The sequence below is a fragment of the Cygnus olor genome, chromosome 2 (assembly GCF_009769625.2).
Source record: "Cygnus olor isolate bCygOlo1 chromosome 2, bCygOlo1.pri.v2, whole genome shotgun sequence".
In the NCBI taxonomy this organism is placed as follows: Eukaryota; Metazoa; Chordata; class Aves; order Anseriformes; family Anatidae; genus Cygnus; species Cygnus olor.
Window position 1 is genome coordinate 12538584 of NC_049170.1, and position 12899 is coordinate 12551482.

A 12899-nucleotide genomic window follows, 5' to 3' on the forward strand; every position below is an offset into this window, starting at 1 on the left:
TGAAAACACTGGTCTGATTTACAAGATACACATCTAACATTTGTTTTGAACTCATTCTTTCTGTGTCATGATAGTAATCGCTAAACAAACTGCAAGACTCATGCCTTGTGATAAATGTATTTTTAATATGTTTCAAATAGGTAATACATTTGTCTGTAATGCAAACAAAAACATTGTCTCACAGTGAATCTCCAAACTCACATCATGACAGATACAGACTGGTTGCAGAGACAACGAGAGAAGATTTTGTAGATAGGAGAACCTGTCAAAAATAGAACTCAAATAAGAATAATTAAGGTTCAGCACTCTTCTTGTAGCCTGCACAAGATATGAAGCTATTTCATCCCTGCTGATAGCTAATCAATGATTGTTCTTCATGGATCACAGTGATCCCATTGTTTCTCATGACTGAGGGTAGAGGTCTGTGTTTTGCAGCCAACTTTCAGGCATGCTGATGTCAGGGAAAAGAGTCAGTATATTCCCATGTCATGGTTTCATGTTATTTCAGTTTTCATTTTCATAGGCTGTATTGAAACAGACTGGGCAATCAAAATTTTGATGGCTTGACTTTTAAAGTATGGTGGAGTCATACAACAGTTTATTGTATATACATGCTGTAAACTTACAATGATTGCATTATGCTTAATACAATAATTCTGTCATACTGCTATAAAAACTATATGGTTGAATATTATGTGAAATGTAATAATTATGAGTGCTTATAGGGATCAGAGTTATAGAGCAGTTGGACATGCAAGTTGTCTGTAAAGTACTCATGCACTTGCAGCTGTTTATGTTCAAAAGGGTTCATAAGCATCTGCGTCTTTTTTTTTTTTTCCCTCATCATTTCTCACATTCAGCATATTCATCTGTTACTACATTGCAAGAATTTGTGGCTGTTTTGTGATTTATTAAGGATTTAAGATTCTTAATTTGTAGTTTGTTTGCTTCTTATGCCTGATACTATTAAGCTATTAACAAGCGTACCTTTATGCAGAATGACTTGACACTATTAATAACAGTATTAATAAAATAAACATAATTGCAAACAGTGGCAAACAAACAAACAAAACAAAACTGAGATTAATCAGAGATTGATATAGTCTGTTTCCTCTTAACTGGCTATACTGTAAAATATATTTTACGTTTACTCTGAATGCTAAATTAATTAGTTAAGCTGATGGACATAAAAAATATTGTTTTTTCTGTTCTTGAGATTTTTATTTAAATCTTATACTGAACATATGGAAATAATGTTCTGTATTATTAAATAGTCACTGCACCAAGCCTGTCTGAATTCAGAAGTGATTGGACTGTGCACTTAGTCACATGGTCTAAACTTTTGGGTAGACCTGTGCGGTGCCAGGAGTTGGACTTGATGATCCTTATGGGTCCCTTCCAACTCGGGATATTCTATGATTCTATGATTCTATAATAGAGAAATGACATTTACTAAAGCTGGGAGAGTTTAATCACATCTACTTTGGGAAACATATAGGGCTGGAGATGGAAATCACTGCCCAACAGTAAAAAAAAAACAGTGTTTGAATTTAAGAGCACCAGGATGATTTAGCTGAATGGGATCTCTGACCTCAGTTTGCTTTACTCTTTTTTTTCATCTTAAGATGCATTATTCTTGCAAAGAAATCAATTCAGATCCACCCAAATCAAGCTTAAAAACTGAGCTGAAAATCTCCAAAATACAGCTGAATAAAAGATTTTCTTTAAATATAACAAAATGATTTCTCTCTGCTGCGTTACAAAAGAAAGTAATCCCATCAACCCCACCAATGTGAAAAGCATTGGTACAGAATCTGATTTAAACACTGAATCATACTCACATATCTTTCTAAATAGTGTGAATGAATTTCTTGACACTTCTGATGGAAAAAACAAAAATTTTTATGACATTTGGGGGAAAGAGTTAGCATTTTACATGTATGTTTTCCTCTCTCACTGAAATGAAAGGTTTGTACTCATCAAATGTCTCATTTCATATCTAAATAATTTCTTTTTTTTTTTTTTAGAAAAAAAGCACTTTGTATTCAAGAAGTACTGTATTTTAAAGTTTCAGTGTTACAATTTCTTAAAATATGAAGTTGAAAAGAAACATTGTGATTTCCTTCCTTATTATTATTATTGTTGTTGTTGTTATTATTATTATTACATTTCAGTTCATCATAAATTGAGATCTTTGACTAAGAAGCTGGCTGAGACATTCCAGTTCATTCCTGTATCCCACAGATATGGGATAAGAACTGGACATACCAATAACATAGCAGGTAGAAACTTTGCCATGCTGCACCAACCAGAATGCAAAAGCCTATTCTTCCCCATGATGTGGTTTTCTGGTTTTAGACATATTTTTGGTCTGCTATTTTGGTCTGATTGCTATTAAGATCATCTGATCCTGCCTGTGAGGTCTATTCCTTCAATCAAATAAAAGAATAGTAATAATTTGTTACATATTCCTACATTTGAATAACATGAACCATACGTGCCTGCCAACAATACATGCCAGCTTTCATCTTACAAACTAGCTTCAGATTGCAATATTTAATACAACATTGCTGCATTTCGCTGCACAATCCTGTCATCTCTGACTCCGTGGCTTCCATTGCCAGATAGTTTGAAAAAAATACATATTGCAACAGAAATGTGAGGTAAATTTTTGTTTATTGAATTGGACAAACATATAAACTGCTTAATGCTAGACCTTTTTCTGTGCACCTTCCAGGGCATGCAGCTTTCAAGTACTTTCAGGAGCACAGGAATCACTGATACGTGAAACCTAATAAAAATTCCAGCCACCAAGGCTTTCATGCCTTAGCTTTACTGACTTCATAGCTGGTTTCCTTGAGGTTAGTTCACTGTGAAAATAAAGTTCTAGCTACAACATTTGCAAGAGGAAAGCTTGAAGAGACAGCAAATCCTTCATTGGAAATTAGCTACTATGAGATGCAGTTACTGAGAGTAGAGAGACAAGTAGTATGCTGTCAGGAAAGAGGGGTTTGCAATAGCACAATTAAATTGAGATAAAACAGGAATTAACTTCCACCAAGAAAAGAGCTTGTATCATTTCCTTCCATAAGATGTGGTATCTTTTGTAGTCCTACCACATGAATTATCCTTAATTCTCAACTAATTTTTACTTCCAACAAATATTTTATGTCAAGTCAAACAAAGAGTATGAAACCCTAAATATTAAAGTATTTCTAAGAAGCACTCCATATTCCATTATATAAGTCTTCAAAATTCTTGCTTCAGTTTAATAGTCTAGCAAATCAGTAATAAAGTTTGCAAGCAAAAGGAGTTCTGTGGATATTAACATACTGACTAAAATTAAATATCATATGAAAAGTATTTGAATTGTACATCAATTATGACAGTTTGCAAATGTACTAGTACAGCATACTTGAGGAGAAATGTGAGTATTTTTGATATTTTATGGTTCTTTCCCATGGTCAGGTCTTGAGCTGATATAAGAGGTCTCATATGCTTCAAAAAAATATCTTCATAGCTCACATGCTGTACAAATAAAATAGGTTGCTTGAGTAGACGAGAGGAAAGGTTTGATGTGTTGCCTTGGTAATCAGTGACTGGAGAAAGCTGACAAGACTGAAGCATTTCATTTTAACCACTCTCCTCTATTCTACCCATCCCTGGAAATGAACTAAATTTCATTGATGTTTTTTTTTTACATGCAGGTTTTTTAAATGCAGTATATTTGGCAATGATATTCAACTGACCGTTATAGTCTTGATTCTGCCAAGATTCTCTTTTCTTTCATTCTTGCTGCCAGCTCCTGACACAATGATAACTGTTGCACACATTTATACCAGCTCCATCACTCCAACTGACTGTATCCCCACCTCCATAACATGAGAAAACAATATCAAAAACCTGAAGGAAAACATCAAAAATACCTGTCTTCTGTGTTTACCCTGCTGTAGGCAATTCTGTTCAGATTATCATAGAGAACAAGGGGAAACAAAGATATTCCATGTTGTCAAAGTCCTGCTGTTTGCTTATAAGTCAGTTTGTTTTAATGCTTAAATGCACATGCAGTTGTGCAAAAATTATTTTTTTAGGTTGAAAAATAATCAGTAACATGGGATTAAAATAAATACATATAAAATTCAAATAAGAAAAGGCTAATATTTACATATCTGGACTAAAATACTTTATTTTATGGCCTCTTCAATCCTAACATACTGCAGGAAGTCTGTAACCATAGCAATCAGCTGTATTGATGGAGACCTCAGCTAGGCTAAGCAAAAAGGAATTGCAGTGCAAGGAAAGATCTGATTAGTGCAGTTGTGCATGCTACTGACACATGTGGATATTGGCTCCTGTTGAGTGGAGCTGGTCAAACAGTGAAAAATATTTCAGCAAATGTTAGGTAGAAAATAAAAATGACATTGACCATGTTTTCTTTTTGTGCAGAGCTTTCTGGTTCACTTGAATTTCTTGCTGGGGTGGAGCTTTTTATTTGCACAACCATTTACATTAAAAGAAAATGTATTATAAACATTTATACAGAAAATAATATAGGCTAGATGAGGAGACAATTTGCTGATCATGTTTGGAAAAAGATCTTCAACTCCTCCAAGGACACAGGTAGCTAAACATATTGAAGGTACAATCACATATTCAGCAGCTAGTTCAGGTATGACCTGGAAGTAATTTAAGACTGCGTCCTACTCTGAGATTGTGAAACATTAAACACAACTCAACAAGGATACATACAGTTGTCAGATGCTATAATTCTGATCAGTGTGGAAAAAAAAAAAAATAATAATAATAATAAACAAACCTCCAGCTGGCAGGCCAGAGAAAGAACAATTAAAGCAGTTTGGGATTCCGGAAGTGCATAGACTTTACGAATTTCATTTTTTACGCTCATTTTTGCTGTCCAGTATTAAAAACAAACAAACAAACAAAACCGCTGTGTTGATTTTTGAGCTTAAAATTTCCCAACTGAAGTGAGATCTTCTGGCAAGTGCATCTTCCATGTCTGAGGTTCCTTTTTGTTGTTCTAGCTCATCTGTAATCTCCTGTCATTGTCAATTGATGGTGAGGATAAATTATACCAAGCAACATCCATCCTTCATTCCAGAAGGTAAAGCATAAACATCCCTCCCACACCTCCTCCCCCAAAAGAAAACTATTATTTTTCATGAGTAATTAATACTTTTACTAAGAATTCTAATTTTAGCATTATATTAGGTACATTAAGTGTAATTATGTGTACATTACGTTAGATAGGACTAAATGCAAAATGCTCCCAACTTAAAGTATAAATACATTTCAAAGGTCAGACACAAGGATACTGTGACTTAACATTGCAGTTTACAATAATCACTTAATAGTGATTATAGTATATCAGCTATTAACCAGTAGTAATGGAGAGGACTGGATGACAAAGTTTAAGAGTAAACAGCATCTAGAACAGGGACAGAACCTACAGTTATCTTTTCTTCCTCTTTTCAAGACATTTGAAATAAATAGTGACAGATGAAGAACCTCTTCTTGGCTTTCAGCAGAGAATTTCTTCAGGGGTCTTTAAATGAGCCTAGTAAAATGGAAGGAAGAAGCATGGAGAAAGCAAGACCCACTCAGACACCAACCTGTAACAAAACTGACATTACAGACTCTCAGCCATATCACATTCCTACAAATATTAAAACACAGAGCATGTACAACTTGACATGTATTGCAGAGCACAGCCCATAAGACAAACTGCATGCAACACACTGTTTTCATGTATGCACACATGTATGAATGCACACACATACAAATAAACGTGTATGTGTACACACATGCACATAAATATTATGCGCTTGTTTTTTAAATGCAGGCTAGAAGTCATAATTTCTATGCTACTGTTGAAAGCTTAGATGATCACATTAACATTTTAGCACAAATAAGATGGGTAGCATGACTGGAAATTCAAGAGTCACACCTCCTGAAACCTTAGGAAAATTTAATTTTAAAATTAACTTGCAAATTTATGTCATCCTCCTGAGTTGCATATTCAGAGAAAGGCACATTCTTCTGACTGCATATTCCTTAGCCAAGCATAGTCACAAGGATGTGTTCTTGTGTCTGGAAAGAAGGAAAGAGAAGCTCCAGGATTGTAGCATTATATTTTTCTACAACTTGTGATAACAATATTAAGAACTGTACCAAGGACATGGCCTACTTTGTGAGGTATGAAGGCAAGAAGGGGCTCTCTAGATTCATTTGCTCTTATGAGATGGTCACTGAACAGAAAAGATTATTTCGAGCATGTGGCGTAATGACCACATGGACACCAGGGTTCTTTCAGGATCAGTAACTGCTGCTACTTTATTGATGACATAACTTCATTATATATTGTGTTGCCTCATCATTTTGAGGACAGGCTCCCTTCTTATACTATCTGCCCCACGGCAGTCCTTTTCCACTAACTATATCATTGGTCAACAACTTTGCCCGGCAACCCAAACACCCAGCAGTTTCCATGCCTTAACGGCTGGAGAACAAGAAACTCGAGACAGCAAGGCATCTCCTGAATCACCCTTCTTTGTTCCCTCTAAACTCTTTACATTCCTGATGGCCTCATCGTTAAGAGTCTGATGTTAGCACCAACCATGGGGCTTGTCGACCCCCATGGCCACACTCCCACACCAGCATCCTTCAAAAATTATTTTCTAAGTTCACTAAAGACTTGAACACCCTCGATCAATAATTAATTCATTCCAGACAAGTTTAGTTCACAGGGTTTTTTCTTTATTATGTTACTGAAAGAAGATACGTGTTAATTTTAGCGCCCATGACTTCCTATGAACTTTTAAAATATCATCCAAGAAAAAAAAAATCTGCCAGTTTATTTGATTAACTGTTGACTTTGCAACGGCAAAGCCATTCTTGGTTCAAATTCAGCTACCTGTATTTCATTTCATTTCATTTCATTTCATTTCATTTCATTTCATTTCACAGAATCACAGAATCATCTAGGTTGGAAGAGACCTCCAAGATCACCGAGTCCAGCCTCTGACCTAACACTAACAAGTCCTTCACTAAACCATATCACTAAGCTCTACACCTAAACGTCTTTTAAAGACCTCCAGGGATGGTGACTCAACTGCTTCCGTGGGCAGCCTATTCCGATGCCTAACAACCCTTTCAGTAAAGAAGTCCTTCCTAACATCCAACCTAAACCTCCCCTGGTGCAACTTTAGCCCATTCCCCCTCGTCCTGTCACCAGGCATTTATTTTTTTTTTTTCCTGTGGCTCAGGAAAGGACCAATCTATGTCGCTATTTCAGGATCTCAAAACTATGGGATCTACAATACTGAACAAATAACAGAGATAATCTACAATGAAAACCTTGACTCACTAAAAGCAATCTCAAAACTACTAACAAGAAATGTCTTACCTACTTTACAGCCATAGACTGAAAATTTAGTAGAGCTCACAGTTACTATCTAGTTTGAAATATTCATGACAGGTCACACATTTCTCTGAAATACTTCCTTCTGAAAGTAAAGTATATCCTCAAGAGAAATATTCTGCTTCAATTGCTGCTGACATGAAGCCCACCAAAATTCTTGTTAAGTGGCTCCTGTTGTTAACTGTGCTCACTGCTAAAAACTGCATTACCATTCCAGTCTTCATTTGTCAGACTTCATTCTGGGTTTTATTTCATCTTTGGCTTTGCACAGTAGATTGGAGAGTCCTTTATTATCAAATTTCTTTTCCTGTGTAGGAGGCATGCCCTTTAACCTTCTTTTTGGTGAGATAAACAGCCTAAGATCCTTCATTATTTTAGAATAGAGGCACATTGTACAGTACTTTAATCATGGCTCTTTTCTGAGCCCTCTTCAGTTTATTAAAATCCTTCTTGAATTATGAATAGAGCTGTGGGAAAGTGATCCTTTTGTTCTCAGAAATTCCCCACACCTCTTTTTCGGCTCAGAATGCTAGCTGACTGGAGATCAGTTTAAAAATACCTCCATTGCCCTCTTCTCTCAAGTTAGGTGAGCTTCCAGTATATCACAAACATTTCAGTCAGTTCTGATTTTTTAACATAGAGTGTACAAAATTTCAATTACATGAGTGTCAATATGGAATGCGTATGTCTGTACTCATACTTGGCATTCTTTCATTGCTGGGAAATATTTTTTTTTATTAAAAAAAGGTAATGAGGTCTCATGTTGAGCTCTGTCAGGTTGTTCTGACTTGTAGAACTGTTCTCCTCCTAAGGAGCCAACATCTTGAGTCTTGTATGTCCTTGGGTCCTTCACTTACGAAGGAGAAAGAGGTTTTCTTAATGCTGAAAATTTGGACCCTCTCACCTGTCAAGCAACAGGACTTACCAGGAATGAGTGCATGGAATAGGGATATACATTAGTCTGCACATGCATGCAGACACGTGTTTATGCATACAAGTCCATAATGACATATCCACATTATGCCACCTTACCATGAAGAAAAAACTTTCAGACTTTAGTGATGGAAATTGATTTTCACATGGAAGAATTAAATATAAGCTAACAGGTAGTTTTGGTCTTCCCAGATTGTCAAATAAGTCATGCTTTAGTCAAGGACTAATATAATTCATTTTTATTTAGTTTTACAAATATTTTCTGCCCTAAAGTATCATCGTAATGACAAGTACATCTAATTCGTAAGTATGCGATGTAGGTTTTATCTATATACTAAATGTATTCTTGATTTCTAGATATGAAGAATAGATAACAGCAAAAATGAACACAAATGGATTTCCCACTTGATTCCCGCAGGGTAGATAGAAAGAAAAAGAAACTGAGAATTTTACTTGAAGAAAGAGGTATTTTGCAATTGTTTGCTTACCCTTCACCAGAACATCTTTCAGCTTTTCAACAGCTATAAGACAAATGTTATGAAGCAGAGTTCCAGGCATATTTCTCTTTGGTGTGTATTTTCTGCCTTTTATTGAATCCCAGTGTAGGTACCTATTTCCCTGTTCAATGTACCAGGATCTTGTAAATATAAATCAGCTTTTTTTTATTCTTCTTCATGAGCTGGGCTGCTAAATCAGAAATGTTGCATTGCTGAGCATCGCAGTTGCTATGCTCCCTTGTTGAAAATCTGCCTGTACAAAGCCAATGTATTAGATCCGAGCGGTAAGAAAGACAGTAAAGCAAAGCAAATTCTATGATCATGAAATTAAAAGTAATAAATAATTGTCTTACATTGTGTTACAAAAAATGTCTTACAGCATGCCATAGTACTTGTATTTCCCATGGGATTTCTTTGTCTAGGGCATTCCAAACATCTGCAAGTTTTAAGGACTAATCTAGAAACAGCTTGTGCTGCTTAACACCCTTATTCTTTGCCTTCCACACAAGAGCACTTGTTTACCTTAAAATCTTTGCACACAGTGTATTCCTTCTTATGACACGTATTTTTAAAATGGCAAATTGAGCCATTTAATTTACCTCGTGGGCTCCTACCTACCCATGCAAATGTCTCAGCTCTGTCATGCATTTCTTCAGCTAATCACCCGATTACAGACCCAGTACATGTATACCTCTGGTAAAGCTGTGAGAGCTTGGAAAAATCTTTCTGCTAAGCAACTTGCTGCTAAAAAAGAAATGGTTACAAATTTTGAGTGCACCCCTAATACAAAAAAAAAAAAAAAAAAAAAAAAGTAACTTGAAAAAAAAAAAACACCACAACAGAAAACAACCAAATAATTATTTAACAAATAATCTTCATCAAGTCAAAAAACATCCAAAAATACCATTTTTTTCTCATCATTAATGCCAAATGTTTGAATGCATCAGGGTTAAGGAAGGTTTTGTGACAGTTGTAATGAGACAATTTGAAAGAAGTAGACATTATCCACCTAAAATACTCAAAGGACATCATTTTATGTGTATAATACACTTCTGATTAGCCATTTCATATTACTGTCAGGGCTCAAAAATGTATCAAATCATTCTCATAAACAATCAGAATACAAGGCAGGAGAAAAACAGTTATGGAAATGCTATGACCTGTCTGGTGTGAATGGATTTTATAATTATGAAATGGTCATAGCCACCCTACTCAGGAACAAAAGGAGATCTTTTTTTATATTTCTTTTCACATGCACAGCCACATGTACACTCCTTCCACCTATCCCCAGACAAGATGGAAATCTATAAGTAATATTGAGATAAATGTTAGAATTAGAGTGTCAGAATGTTCCATTGAACATTCAGTTTTCCTTGTTCATATATATATATGTACATTACAAGTGTAAGAAAACTACACTGATGTAATTCCTGTACACGTTAATTAATATATTTTCATTTAAGCTCATCTCCCAATATTCCCACAAACTACTTTTCTGTCTTTTTCTCCACTCTCCTTCTCCACTTCTTCCAAGTAAGATCCCTTCCATCATATTGCCTGACGTTGGTCGGAAAGACTTTACGCAGAAATGGTTAGTAAAATGTGGGTTGCATCTTTTGTATGATGCTCTTATGCTGTTACACTTGGTACTAGCTAAAGTTCAAAGAATGCAACAGAACAAAGAGAAAATCCATTAATCTACACAAGCTTTGGTAATTCCTAACTTCTCCTACTCTAAATTTATTATTCAATATTTCTTCCAGAAAATGTGTCATTTGCTAATCATCTTTTCCAGAAATCTAGTAATTCATGATATACTTTCAAATTCTAGAAAAAAATGTAGTCTTGGTTAAAATTTTGGATTTTTGTACACCATTTTTGTTTCTTGTTTATACTGTCACCATTTGTTTAGCTAGTAACTTAGGCACTTTGTTGAATGCCTGTGACAAATAGTAGTGAAGTTAATTAACCTGTTTTACAAAGAAATACATGATAAAAATATGTCATTGTTATCTTTGTACTATTCTCTCTACCTTTATTATGCATGAAAATTTCCCAATAATTTTACCATGATTATTATAGTAACAGAGTCAACACTTACTTATAACATGATGTAATACTATATCAATGTTATAAAATATCAAATAATAGAAGTGAATAATAACAAATCACTTGAAAGAGCTCTGTTCAAAAAATGATAGAGTTTTGAGGTCAATTTGTGTATGTCAAATTTTAATACCACTTACCTGTAGTTTAGGAAAAATATCTGTACATGCCTTTAAGAAAAACAAAATACTAAATGTCTGCAATTTCCTTTTGGAAGTGCAAAGCTTTCTATTGTTGTTTAGTGAACTTTGTGCCTCCAAGTGTATGTTTTATATAGCTTCTGCCTTGGAACTCCCTTGTTTAATCCCCTAAAACTGTCAAGTGTGACTCCACCTGCTTTATTGTTCCCATAAATTCATATGAAACTAGTAGCTAAATCCAATTTGTGTCATTCTGTCTCTCTTTGTAGCCTATTCTAAATCTCCCAAGTATGTTTCACAAAGTAGAATCCTATTAACACCAAATAACCACCACTGTATTTATTCTGTGGTTATTACCTTCCTGCTACTGTCACAGCTCCTAAAGAATCTTGTCTCTCCATGAATCTCTGATGACTAAAGCCTGCAAACTCATTACCAGTTTTCTGTTCTTTTTCTTTTCACCTGATATACCTTTTTTTCTATACTTATTTTTTTGTTAATGAACTTAGGTGTTATAAGCTTAGGCTCGACACTTTGTCAAGAAATTTGCCAACCTGGAAATTGCTATTAGTTAACATTAAAAAATTATGAGATGGGCTTTGTTGACAAAACTTACATTCCTATCGTTAGCTTTACTGAAGTTCTTCACTTTCAAAGTATGGCATAGGTACGGTTTTAATATAAGCATGCTAACTTCTTTTTCTTTATTGTTTTCTTAGCAAGCAAGTGAATTAAAATATTAAAAATCAGAAGAAATTGAGAATTTCAATGGAAGTCCTAAAATCCATGTCAGAATCCATGAAGTTTGTCATGATCATGGTAACATACTTAAAGTATTGAAATATCATCAGGCAAGTATAATTTAGTACATAGCTCTTTTACTTAAAATATGTATATGTTAATTTAAAAAACAAAAACAAACAAACAAAGCACCTTCCGATTAAGGTTTTAGTGTAAAATTGCATGACCTCTCATACTGGAAAGCTATAAATGTAATGGAACCTAATGTTGATCTGATATACTTAATTAGTTCTGTAATGTATGCTAGACAGAGAGAGACAAAGGGAGACATAGCTTAAATATGCTTATATTCCAAAAGCTCCAAAACAGAAACAGAGATTTTGATTTCATATTTTTATTTTTAAATCTGCATTTTAATGGCTACAGCATGATGTACAAATGCCATGGCTCCTCAAGCACATCTCTGTTTTCTGTTTACCTCCTCCTTCTCTAGTCACGCCTCAGTAATATGTTAGAATAGAATAGAGATTCTTTTTGCAATTAAGATTCCAAATCCTGCAATGCTAAAAATGCCAAAAAGTTCTTTTTAAATAAGATGCATGGTAATACTTCCAGGAAGTAAGAACACAGTTTGTACATAAAAAGATCTCATATACTCAGAAGTGCTTAAGAGAAGAACTTGGGAGCTGCCAGAAATAATCACCTTCACATGAACTGTTAGTAAATCCTGTGACTAAAGAGTTTGCCTATGCAATATATCATGGGTAAAGAAGATCTCTTTTCACCCACATTCCAAATAAAGTATTGTGATTTATTAAATATAGTGCTGTGCCAAACAGTAGCATGTGGTTTCTGGAAAGCTGGGAATAAAAAAAGTGAGCTCATATCTACTGGCAATGCTGTGCCCTAAGAAGGCTGAGATGATTCCCTGACATGTGAAAGGGGAAAATCAAGTAGGAGTAGCAATGGGAACGTGCCCCTTTTAGGCTTTTTAATTAAATTATATGAGAGGAATGTTCCTGCTACTCTAAATATGTCTCAGAA